Source organism: Emys orbicularis, chromosome 14 (assembly GCF_028017835.1).
Source record: "Emys orbicularis isolate rEmyOrb1 chromosome 14, rEmyOrb1.hap1, whole genome shotgun sequence".
NCBI lineage: Eukaryota > Metazoa > Chordata > Testudines > Emydidae > Emys > Emys orbicularis.
In genome coordinates, this window is record NC_088696.1 from 42010699 (window position 1) to 42023017 (window position 12319).

Genomic DNA, 12319 nt, shown 5'->3' on the forward strand with positions numbered 1-12319 from the left:
GGGGCTTTAGAGCCTCTCCTTCCCCACCGGGGTCATGGGAGGGACCTTCCGCTCCCCACAGTCACAGACTTTAGGCCGGAAGGGACCGCTGGGCTCATCTAGTCCCAGCTCCTGCAGACCCCAGGCCAGAGCCCCTCCCCGCATCCATACAGCTGGAGCCGGGGGGGGGGGGTGTCTCCGGATCCCCGAGTGGGAGAATCAGTTCCATCCCGGTTCCTCCTCCTTGTGACAGCGCGGAACAGGGGTTCCCGAACGCTCCCCTCCCCCAGCTCCCAGCCCACGCGGGCGGCTCTTTGCGCCTGCCCAAGCTGCTGGGCGCCTTGGCCGTAGGATGTAAAATGGCCCCATCTCTGCTTCCCCTCCCACCGCAGCAACAACACAAAAGCTGCTTTAAGAGCAGCCCCCCACCCCAGCTGAGTCTCAGGCCTTGCTAGCCGCTCAGTGCCACGGCAGCCCCAGGAGATGATTGCTGCGGGAGTCTTGGCCCAGGGGGAGGCAGTGACTCCTAGAAGCAGGGAGAGCAGCAGCACCAGAGATCAGGGAGGCTGGCAATGCCAGTGGCTGGCTGGGGTCTGACAGCCCAGGCACCCAGAGCAGACTGTCAAAGGCCAAACCCCTCTCACCACCGGTTCTATAGCTCCCCCTTGCTTTTGGTCTGTCTTAGGCACCATCCTGGCCCTCATCCCCGTGGCATCAGAGCACTGTCCCACCTCGATTGCATTTATTCTAACCGCCCCCTGCAGGGCAGGGCCTGGCTGCTACCCCTACTGAACAGACAGGGAACTGCAGCACAGAGGGAATAAGGGATTTGCCCGAGGCCACGCAGAGCATCTGTGGCAGAGCTGGGAATTGACTATGGGTCTCCTGGGTCCCAGGATGGCACCTTCTCTTCCAACCTCCTGCCCCCTTTGTCCCTGGTTCAGTGTGAGCTGTGAGAGACATCTTGCCCCAACTCATCCCAGACACTAATGCTAAGTCACAGGATGGCAGCATCTAGTGTCAGTGGAGTCCAAGCACCATTTCAACCCCACAGTTTTGGATGAACTTCCCACAAGGGGAGGTGAAGAGCACCCCCAGCAACACACACACACACACACACACCACTCCTGGTGGTGGGAGGGGAACAGGAGAAAGAACAAAAGAAGTAAGAGATGAAGAGAAAGGAAGGAGGGATGGAGGAAAAGGTAAAATGAAAAGGACAAACCCTAATGTCCCCAGTGATTCCATGGGACAAAATCCCAGGGGGGCTATAAAATTCTGCCACCTTGAACTAGTGTTTTCCATGCCTAGAATTCAGCTGGCACCAGGTGGATCAGACTGAACAGGTTACAAACCTCTCCGAGGCTCTTACCTTCTCAACAGGGACGTCTGTTTTCTAGTAAAATCAGTAAAAGGAAAGGAGAAAACTCGAAAGAGGTTCCTCCTCACACTCACCTACGTGAACCCTAATACTCTCTCAAAGAGAGACCTCGAGAAGGAGAATTGCTGAAGCTAAGCCACAGGGGTCTACGAGGTTTTCCTGGCTCTGCGCCCCGAACCTGCCAGGCTAATGTCAGCATCTCTCTGTGAGGTCACCACCTCCCCACCACCTTTGACCAATAGGCTGAGGTCCTGCAAAAGGCCTTTGTGATGTCACTGCCACACCCACCCATCCCCTGAAGTGCTAATGTCCTGCTGCTGGCCTGACACTTTGAAGGTTTGAGCTACTCTCTGTGGATCACCCCACTCAATGCCTGTTCATTCTAGGAAGCAAGCCGGCTAGACAGTAAAACATCAGAGGCTGCTCCCAATGCTACACTCAGTGTTTCCAAAATTAGTAGACTTTATGGCCAGAAGAGACCTTTAGAGCATCTCATCTAACCCCCTGCATATCATAGGCTTCCTGTAGAGTACAATAGTTACTTTTTGGGCACACACATTCCAGAAAGGCATCTAGTCTTCATTCAATGACATCAAGAGATGGAGAATCCACCACTTTCCCTTTTAGTGAGTGCCAGGGGGCTCCATTTCCCCTTCCACTAGCTCCCCATTTACAGTGAGCCAGAGCAGTACCTGCAGCAGGGAGCGGGAGTTGCTGATGGCCTCAGAGGCACAGCCCCTGCAGTGTCTCAGGCACCTGGCGCAAGTGCCGGATGATGCGGAGCTGGTGCATCACTTTGGCCGTGACGTCCTCCTGCTGCAAGGGAACGAGAACCTGTCAGAGACTCAAACGCCCCGAGGAATCAGGGGGAATTAAGGGCACCTGGAACCAGCAGTATTTCCACCCAGCACCTGCCCACCACTGAGGGATGAATTCACCTCCTGAACCCCAGAATGGAGTCTTCTTGTCCTTTCTGGTAACCTCCAGTGCCAACCCCCCTCCTTGTAGGGTGAGCTCCTGCTACCTCCCCCTCAGTGCCCTTGACAGCTGTTCCACCTCCAAACCACAGCTCAAGTTATCAGAACCCTCTTCTCCACCCCCACCCAGGTTGGGCAGGGAGGCGGCTCTAGCAGGGGGGGCAGGAGGGATTCTGGCAGCAGTGAAGTGGGTTGCGGGGAGGTTGAGATCTTGCCCCAACTCATCCCAGACACTAATGCTAAGCCACAGGATGGCAGCATCTAGTGTCAGTGGAGTCCAAGCACTATTTCAACCCCACAGTTTTGGATGAACTTCCCACAAGGGGAGGTGAAGAGCACCCCCAGCAACACACACACACACACACACACCACTCCTGGTGGTGGGAGGGGAACAGGAGAAAGAACAAAAGAAGTAAGAGATGAAGAGAAAGGAAGGAGGGATGGAGGAAAAGGTAAAATGAAAAGGACAAACCCTAATGTCCCCAGTGATTCCATGGGACAAAATCCCAGGGGGGCTATAAAATTCTGCCACCTTGAACTAGTGTTTTCCATGCCTAGAATTCAGCTGGCACCAGGTGGATCAGACTGAACAGGTTACAAACCTCTCCGAGGCTCTTACCTTCTCAACAGGGACGTCTGTTTTCTAGTAAAATCAGTAAAAGGAAAGGAGAAAACTCGAAAGAGGTTCCTCCTCACACTCACCTACGTGAACCCTAATACTCTCTCAAAGAGAGACCTCGAGAAGGAGAATTGCTGAAGCTAAGCCACAGGGGTCTACGAGGTTTTCCTGGCTCTGCGCCCCGAACCTGCCAGGCTAATGTCAGCATCTCTCTGTGAGGTCACCACCTCCCCACCACCTTTGACCAATAGGCTGAGGTCCTGCAAAAGGCCTTTGTGATGTCACTGCCACACCCACCCATCCCCTGAAGTGCTAATGTCCTGCTGCTGGCCTGACACTTTGAAGGTTTGAGCTACTCTCTGTGGATCACCCCACTCAATGCCTGTTCATTCTAGGAAGCAAGCCGGCTAGACAGTAAAACATCAGAGGCTGCTCCCAATGCTACACTCAGTGTTTCCAAAATTAGTAGACTTTATGGCCAGAAGAGATCTTTAGAGCATCTCATCTAACCCCCTGCATATCATAGGCTTCCTGTAGAGTACAATAGTTACTTTTTGGGCACACACATTCCAGAAAGGCATCTAGTCTTCATTCAATGGCATCAAGAGATGGAGAATCCACCACTTTCCCTTTTAGTGAGTGCCAGGGGGCTCCATTTCCCCTTCCACTAGCTCCCCATTTACAGTGAGCCAGAGCAGTACCTGCAGCAGGGAGCGGGAGTTGCTGATGGCCTCAGAGGCTCAGCCCCTGCAGTGTCTCAGGCACCTGGCACAAGTGCCGGATGATGCGGAGCTGGTGCATCACTTTGGCCGTGACGTCCTCCTGCTGCAAGGGAACGAGAACCTGTCAGAGACTCAAACGCCCCGAGGAATCAGGGGGAATTAAGGGCACCTGGAACCAGCAGTATTTCCACCCAGCACCTGCCCACCACTGAGGGATGAATTCACCTCCTGAACCCCAGAATGGAGTCTTCTTGTCCTTTCTAGTAACCTCCAGTGCCAACCCTCCTCCTTGTAGGGTGAGCTCCTGCTACCTCCCCCTCAGTGCCCTTGACAGCTGTTCCACCTCCAAACCACAGCTCAAGTTATCAGAACCCTCTTCTCCACCCCCACCCAGGTTTGGCCGGGAGGCGGCTCTAGCAGGGGGGGCAGGAGGGATTCTGGCAGCAGTGAAGTGGGTTGCGGGGAGGTTGAGACCTTGCCCCAAGTCATCCCAGACACTAATGCTAAGCCACAGGATGGCAGCATCTAGTGTCAGTAGAGTCCAAGCACTATTTCAACCCCACAGTTTTGGATGAACTTCCCACAAGGGGAGGTGAAGAGCACCCCCAGCAACACACACACACACACACACAAACACACACACCACTCCTGGTGGTGGGAGGGGAACAGGAGAAAGGACAAAAGAAGTAAGAGATGAAGAGAAAGGAAGGAGGGATGGAGGAAAAGGTAAAACAAAAAGGACAAACCCTAATATCCCCAGTGATTCTATGGGACAAAATCCCAGGGAGGGAATAAAATTCTGCCACCTTAAACTAGTGTTTTCCATGCCTAGAATTCAGCTGGCACCAGATGGATCAGACTGAGCAGGTTCCAAAACCTCTTGGAAGCTCTTACCTTCTAAACAGGGACGTCTGTTTTCTAGTAAAATCAGTAAAAGGAAAGGAGAAAACTCGAAAGAGGCTCCTGCTCGCACTCACATACGTGAACCCTAATACTCTCTCAGTCCTCAAAGAGAGACCTCGAGAACGAGACTTCCTGAAGCAAAGCCACAGGGGTCTCTGAGGTTTCCCTGGCCCTGCGCCCCTGTCCTGCCTGGCTGATGTCAGCATCTCTCTGTGAGGTCACCACCTCCCTAACACCTTTGACCAATAGGCTGAGGTCCTGCAAAAGGCCTTTGTGATGTCACTGCCACACCCACCCATCCCCTGAAGTGCTAATGTCCTGCTGCTGGCCTGACACTTTGAAGGTTTGAGCTACTCTCTGTGGATCACCCCACTCAATGCCTGTTCATTCTAGGAAGCAAGCCGGCTAGACAGTAAAACATCAGAGGCTGCTCCCAATGCTACACTCAGTGTTTCCAAAATTAGTAGACTTTATGGCCAGAAGAGACCTTTAGAGCATCTAATCTAACCCCCTGCATATCATGGGCTTCCTGTATAGCACAACAGTTACTTTTTGTGCACACACATTCCAGAAAGGCATCTAGTCTTCATTCAATGACATCAAGAGATGGAGAATCCACCACTTTCCCTTTTAGTGAGTGCCAGGGGGCTCCATTTCCCCTTCCACTAGCTCCCCATTTACAGTGAGCCAGAGCAGTACCTGCAGCAGGGAGCGGGAGTTGCTGATGGCCTCAGAGGCACAGCCCCTGCAGTGTCTCAGGCACCTGGCACAAGTGCTGGATGATGCGGAGCTGGTGCATCACTTTGGCCGTGACGTCCTCCTGCTGCAAGGGAACGAGAACCTGTCAGAGACTCAAACGCCCCGAGGAATCAGGGGGAATTAAGGGCACCTGGAACCAGCAGTATTTCCACCCAGCACCTGCCCACCACTGAGGGATGAATTCACCTCCTGAACCCCAGAATGGAGTCTTGTTGTCCTTTCTGGTAACCTCCAGTGCCAACCCCCCTCCTTGTAGGGTGAGCTCCTGCTACCTCCCCCTCAGTGCCCTTGACAGCTGTTCCACCTCCAAACCACAGCTCAAGTTATCAGAACCCTCTTCTCCACCCCCACCCAGGTTGGGCAGGGAGGCGGCTCTAGCAGGGGGGGCAGGAGGGATTCTGGCAGCAGTGAAGTGGGTTGCAGGGAGGTTGAGATCTTGCCCCAAGTCATCCCAGACACTAATGCTAAGCCACAGGATTGCAGCATCTAGTGTCAGTGGGGTTCACGTGGCTCAGACCAGACACCTGGGCTGGGGACCCGCCCCATAGTACTGGTCGAGTGCGTGGCCCAGGGTGTTCACAGCCCCCTCCTCACCCCTCCCTAAGCCCAGCCTGGCTCCTCACCTGGAACAAAGCAGCAGCGCCCATCGGCCTCACTACTGCCTGAGTCCCAGGTGCTGCTGCTGTCCCCTGGGGAGTGGGCCGAGCTGCTGGTGCTGCGACAGGGATCCTCCACCTCCTGCCCTGGGGAGGCTGGGAGGTCCTCAGGGACTGACTAGGCAGGGCGATGCCTCCTGCTGAGAATCAGGGCTGGGCTCTTGGGGCCAGTGCTTCCCACACAACAAGCCCCAGAGCCACCCTGCCCGGCTCCCCTTCTGGGCTGGGTCCTGCCTGCTCAGCCGCATCCTGGGCCAGCTCCATTTCGGCCTGGCTGGTGGCTCTCTCACCTCAGCGCCTGCGCCACGAGCGGCTTTCCTCTGCCAGAAGGCTGGGCACTTCCACCTCCTCGCTCGGCCGGGAGCTCCTTCCCCGCCAGCAGGGACGGAGAAGCCGCTTTGCTCCTGGGGAAGATGGCAGCTGCTTCCCTCAGGCTCTGGGGCTACCTGCAGAGCCTTCTTCCTGAACCTCCTCAGGAGCCTGGACAGCCTGGAACCGAGCGGGGAGCAGGCGTGAGTCTGGGGTCAAGGCAGCCTCTCACTAACCAGCCTTTTTGGTCCCTCCCCATCCCTGCCGAAGCCAGAGCCTGAATAAAGTGCTCTCAAATGAGCTCCAGACCAACAACAGTTCATGAACTGCGCAGAGACAATTAATGTAGAGAAGCAGCAAAATTCGTCAAACAGATGACTGGTTATGACTTATTTACTTGTTCTTAAAAGAGAACAAAAAGGACCTGAGTCTCCTCCCTGTCAATAACCCCCTGCTCAACCAATCAGGGTAGAGACTGAGGGGCGGGAGGCTGAGAGTTCTCACCAGAGAGCCCAAAGGAAGGCCCAGGTCACCGGTAGGGATCACTGTCCGAGGACTATTTCAGCCCCACTTTCTTGGGTGGACCTCCCACAATGGGAGATGCAGAGCACCCCCCGCAACACGCAACACACACACTCACACACACACACTCACACCTCCTGGTGGTGGGAGGGGAACAGGAGAAAGGACAAAAGAAGTAAGAGATGAAGCGAAAGGAAGGAGGGATGGAGGAAAAGGTAAAACGAAAAGGACAAACCCTAATGTCCCCAGTGATTCCACGGGACAAAATCCCAGGTGGGCTATAAAATTCTGCCACCTTGAACTAGTGTTTTGCATGCCTGGAATTCAGCTGGCACCAGGTGGATCAGACTGAACAGGTTACAAACCTCTCCGAGGCTCTTACCTTCTCAACAGGGATGTCTGTTTTCTAGTAAAATCAATAAAAGGAAAGGAGAAAACTCGAAGAAGGCTCCTCCTCGCGCTCACGTATGTGAACCCTAATACTCTCTCAGTCCTCAATGAGAGACCTCGAGAAGGAGACTTGCTGAAGCAAAGCCACAGGGGTCTCTGAAGTTTCCCTGGCCCTGCGCTCCGTCCTGCCTCGCTGATGTCAGCATCTCTCTGTGAGGTCACCACCTCCCTAACACCTTTGACCAATAGGCTGAGGTCCTGCAAAAGGCCTTTGTGATGTCACTGCCACACCCACCCATCCCCTGAAGTGCTAATGTCCTGCTGCTGGCCTGACACTTTGAAGGTTTGAGCTACTCTCTGTGGATCACCCCACTCAATGCCTGTTCATTCTAGGAAGCAAGCCGGCTAGACAGTAAAACATCAGAGGCTGCTCCCAATGCTACACTCAGTGTTTCCAAAATTAGTAGACTTTATGGCCAGAAGAGACCTTTAGAGCATCTAATCTAACCCCCTGCATATCATGGGCTTCCTTTATAGCACAACAGTTACTTTTTTGGAAAACACATTCCAGACCTCCAGGATAAAATGATAAGGCGTATCATTGAACAGAGCGAGCAGCCCAACTAAACTGGCTGTGAGCTCCAGGAAATAACAATTCCAGTGGCAGGAAGTTGAAGCCAGACAAAATATGGTGCAAATTTTTCACAATGTGTGTACTTAAATCACTGGAACAAGGGACATGGTGGAGTCTCCATCTCCTGTAGTTCTTCAATCAGAATTGTAAGTCTCTTCCTTAAAAATAAATAAATTAATAAAGAATTGCTCTAGCTCACCCATAAGTTACTGGGCTGGATGCAGGAATCACTGGGAGAAATTCTCTGGCCTGTGTCATACAGAAGGTCAGATTAAATGATCATAAAAGTGCCTTCTGGCCTTAACATCTATGACTCTATGGAATGTATGAGGGGCTGAGGATTAGAAACCTTAAGTGCCAAGTTGCAGTAGCAGGTGAGCAGTTACTCCACAGCCTTAGTAAGGAAGGGGAGGACATGTGGCCTATTGCCTCCCCCCCCCCCCCCCCGCGCTCTCTCTCTCACACACACATTTGCGACCAGGATTCGTATGACAATTGTCTACAGAGATGACATAAATAAATAAAAATAAAATAAATTAATGGAGATATCCTATCTCCTAGAACTGGAAGGGACCTTAAAAGGTCATGGAGTCCAGCCCCCTGCCTTCACTAGCAGGACCAAGTACTGATTTTGCCCCAGATCCCTAAGTGCCCCCCTCAAGGATTGAACTCATAAACCTGGGTTTGCAGGCCAATGCTCAAACCACTGAGCTATCCCTTCCCCCATACAGAGATGACAGATTGCGCCACTGGTAAAAATAAGTGCCAGCAGGTTAAGCGTTAACAGTCTCAGACCCACGCAGATGAAGATTTAACAGCAATCAGTGCTGTAATTCTCTACTCATGCCTCTGGCCTGTTTGTTTGAGAAGTTCAGTTATTTATTGGGACAAGTTTAAAGAATGAAGCAAGGGTGATGCAGCAGTATATTGTATTTATAGTCTCTTGAAAATTAGTTGTTTAATCACCAGAAGGCCTCCCATTATCAGGGGCCTCTCACATGAAGTAGATACACGCAGAGGCTGTATGCTGAAAGGTTGTAGGAGCCATCTTGTCATGTTATAACGAGAGTTCTGGTTTAAACTTTATATCCCTGGTCCTGCTCTGTTTCCTGAATTCTGTAGCACACTCATAAGGAAGATACTCTCAGTTGCCTGGCAATGCTAGAAAGCAAGATACCCCTAGTGTAAATACGGTTATACTGGCAAAGCTGTGACCATTCCCCGTAAAACTTGATTTGCTCAGGGTGGGTGAAATAAGGTGGTACAAAGTCACTTTGCCGGTATAAACCACCAGGACCGTTTTGCTGGTATAGTTTATGTAGTAGGAAGAGGGCCTGAAACATAAGCCCTTGTATCAGAGGCCTGGTGTGAGGCCTGAGGCCTGAACTAGGGTGACCAGATGTCCCGATTTTATAGGGACAGTCCTGATTTTTGGGTCTTTTTCTTGTATAGGCTCCATTACACCCCACCCCCGTCCCGATTTTTCACTGTCTGGTCACCCTAGCCTGAACTAAAGTAGTTTTGTTGATATAAAGCAAAGAAGCAAAGTCGGGTTTTGCCTGCTTGCAAGCAGACAGAATCTGGCAAGAATAGGGCTGATATTGCAGAAACACACATTCCTAAGTAGTGTTAGGCACAAATATATGCAAACACATTCCAGAAAGGTGGCACCAGAACACCTGGATAGCAAACACGTTCCCCAAAGAGAACAGGAACACGCTGACCCATCTTAAGGAAAAAGTCAAGATGACAGCATGATGGATAGAGATTTTTTGATCAAACCAACATGTACAAGGTAATGGGTGGCTCCTGGATACATCAATGGGTGGCACCCTAATACGTCAGAGGGTGGCACCCTGGTACATCAGGAGTAACGAGTAACTTGTTTGTATCTGTGTATAAAGATGTATCTCAGAGAGGGTGTCTTTGTCTGGCCAAGGGGAAAATGGAAAGTCGGGGCCATTCACTGAGCTGGTCCATTGCCACAGGCATACATGTGTTAGTGTACCTGTAACCATTGAGCCAGGGCATTAGTACCATGCCTTGTCAGCAATAAACCTGACCAAGTACCTTTGCTGAAAACCGAGTCTGTGAATTTATTGGGTGGTTCAATCACAGCCTGCTGTCTCTGCTATCTGCGCAGAGCTGGAAAGCACGCTGAAAGAACACACACACAGCCAAATATCTATCAACATCTGAAGACAGTGTACTCTGGCATAGCTACTAGGAACAAACTCCTAGGGTAGACCTGGGCTGTAGCACCATGGGCTGCTGCAGGTTTTCGTGACTACGTTGCTAAACAAAGACCTTGTGAAGCTGCAGTGATTTAACACAAGGTGTAAGTTGAAAACCATCTAGTTAAACTGGTGCAAAAAGCCACATGAAACTGATTTTTGTGTAAAAGAGGCCTTTTGTTTTATTGTTTATTTTAACTCAGTTTGGAACAGGTTTAACTAAACCAGTGATAGCTGCCTTTAAACCAGGGGTCTCAAGGTCCCGGCCTGCGGGCCATCTGTGGCCCAAGAACCTCCCCACTGCGGCCTGCGGAGGAGAAACGCATGCAGACACGCTGCCAGCAATGTTTGCTGCAGGCGCGGCCCCTGCAGCTTCCATTGGCTGGGGGAGAGGGACAGAGATACCATCACTAATGGCTGGGCAGAGTCAGCCATGGAGGCAGCATCATTAGTTGCCGGGCAGAATCAGCCATGGAGGCAGCATCATTAGTTGCCGGGCAGAGTCAGCCATCGAGGCAGCATCACGTTTTTCCACAATGAATATAAACAAGTCAAAATACCGAACACAACTATCTGATGCACACCTTGCTGCAATCCTGAAGGTTTCAACTGCACAGTCACTGAGGCCAAACATCAACAAACTGACAGAACTGAAGCATTGCCAGGTGTCTGGCAAACACTAAAAACTCTCTGGCAGGCGAAGAATTGTATAAAGTTGCATAACAGTTTTATTATTTCTAAGAAACTCAAAATAAAAAAATACAATATAAACGTTTTCTTTTCTGAACACCATCTTCAGTGACACTAGTGGCCCACTGGGAGGATTTGAGGACTGGCACTGGCCCTAAGGTAAATTGAGTTTGAGACCCCTGCTTTAAACAGATGTAGGAGCGTCCACATAGGAGTTCGCACTCATCTAAATAAACTGGATTAAAAACCAATTTAATTTAAACGGATACAACTTTCCCATGCAGAGAAGGCCAGAGGCTCTAAGGCCTGGTCTACACTTAAAATGTAGATTGACACAGCTATGTCACTCAGGGGTGTGAAGAATTACAATAGAGTGCTTCTATTGAGCTAGCTCCTGTTGCTTGGGAAGGTGGATTACCTACAGCAATGGGAAACCCTGCCATCGCTTTAGTCTGCATCTGCACTATGGGGTTGCAGCGGCATAGCTAGAGTGCCACTGTAGCCCCCCTAGTGTAGGAAAGCCCTAAGTCACATTCTGGCAGCCTCGTTGTGAAAAGGCACCAGGAGTTGCTTGGCAGCTCTGCCTGGGGAGATCATGGTGTATTTATTACCTAACTGAATATTATCTCATTCTTTGCTGAGCAGTGGAAGCTGAGACCAAAAGGGTGAAATCCAACAAGGTTTATTACGACAACAATGAAGCAACACCCATATTTACACTTCCTGTTTCCTGTTGGCTTCTAAACAAAGACTACAGCTCTCAGCAATCAATGCTGGATCTAGCAACACCACATTTCCCTCGTCTTAGAACAAACTCAATCTTATGGCAGTAATACGAATCCAATAACCTGCTACTATAATAAACATAAATTAGGTAGCGAATGTAGAGATCAAAGTTGGTTACCTAAGAAATAAAAGTAAATTCACAATCTGAGTTCTATAAACTAAACAGGATAGTATAGTTCCTCAATACACAGGCTGGGACTCTTTTCCAGCCTGAAACCGCCCTCCCACATACAAAGTCTTTGTCCTCCAAACATGTTTCCAGGTGTTGAGTTGTGGGGGGGAGTGAGGCCAAGTGATGATGTCACTTCCCCTCTTTTATAGTTTCTTCCAGCTTGTTGGAAAAATCCTTTGCTGTGGTGTGGGGATCAGGTAGTCTCCATTGGTCAAGCAGTCTCCATTGTCTACGTGTTCTCTCTGAGAAGTTTCCATTGTATACAGTTTCTGAGATCCTTTCCTTGATGGGTGTTGATGAGCCATTAACCCCTGTCTGCCTCCTCCATTGTTGCACCTGAAAGGTTGGTTGTGGGTGTTCCCAACCTCACAACATATTTCAGTAACACATACATAGCAAAACTTCATAACTTCCTATACCATGATAGCACATACAATCCAACAGGATATTAATGTTCAACAGATCAAGACTTTTAAAATGATACCTCTCAAGGCAAACGTTGTACAAAACATATCATAATTCTATGACAGTGATGAATATGGGAGTTCCAGAGTGCTACTCTGAGGTACAGAGTGTCATAGTCCTT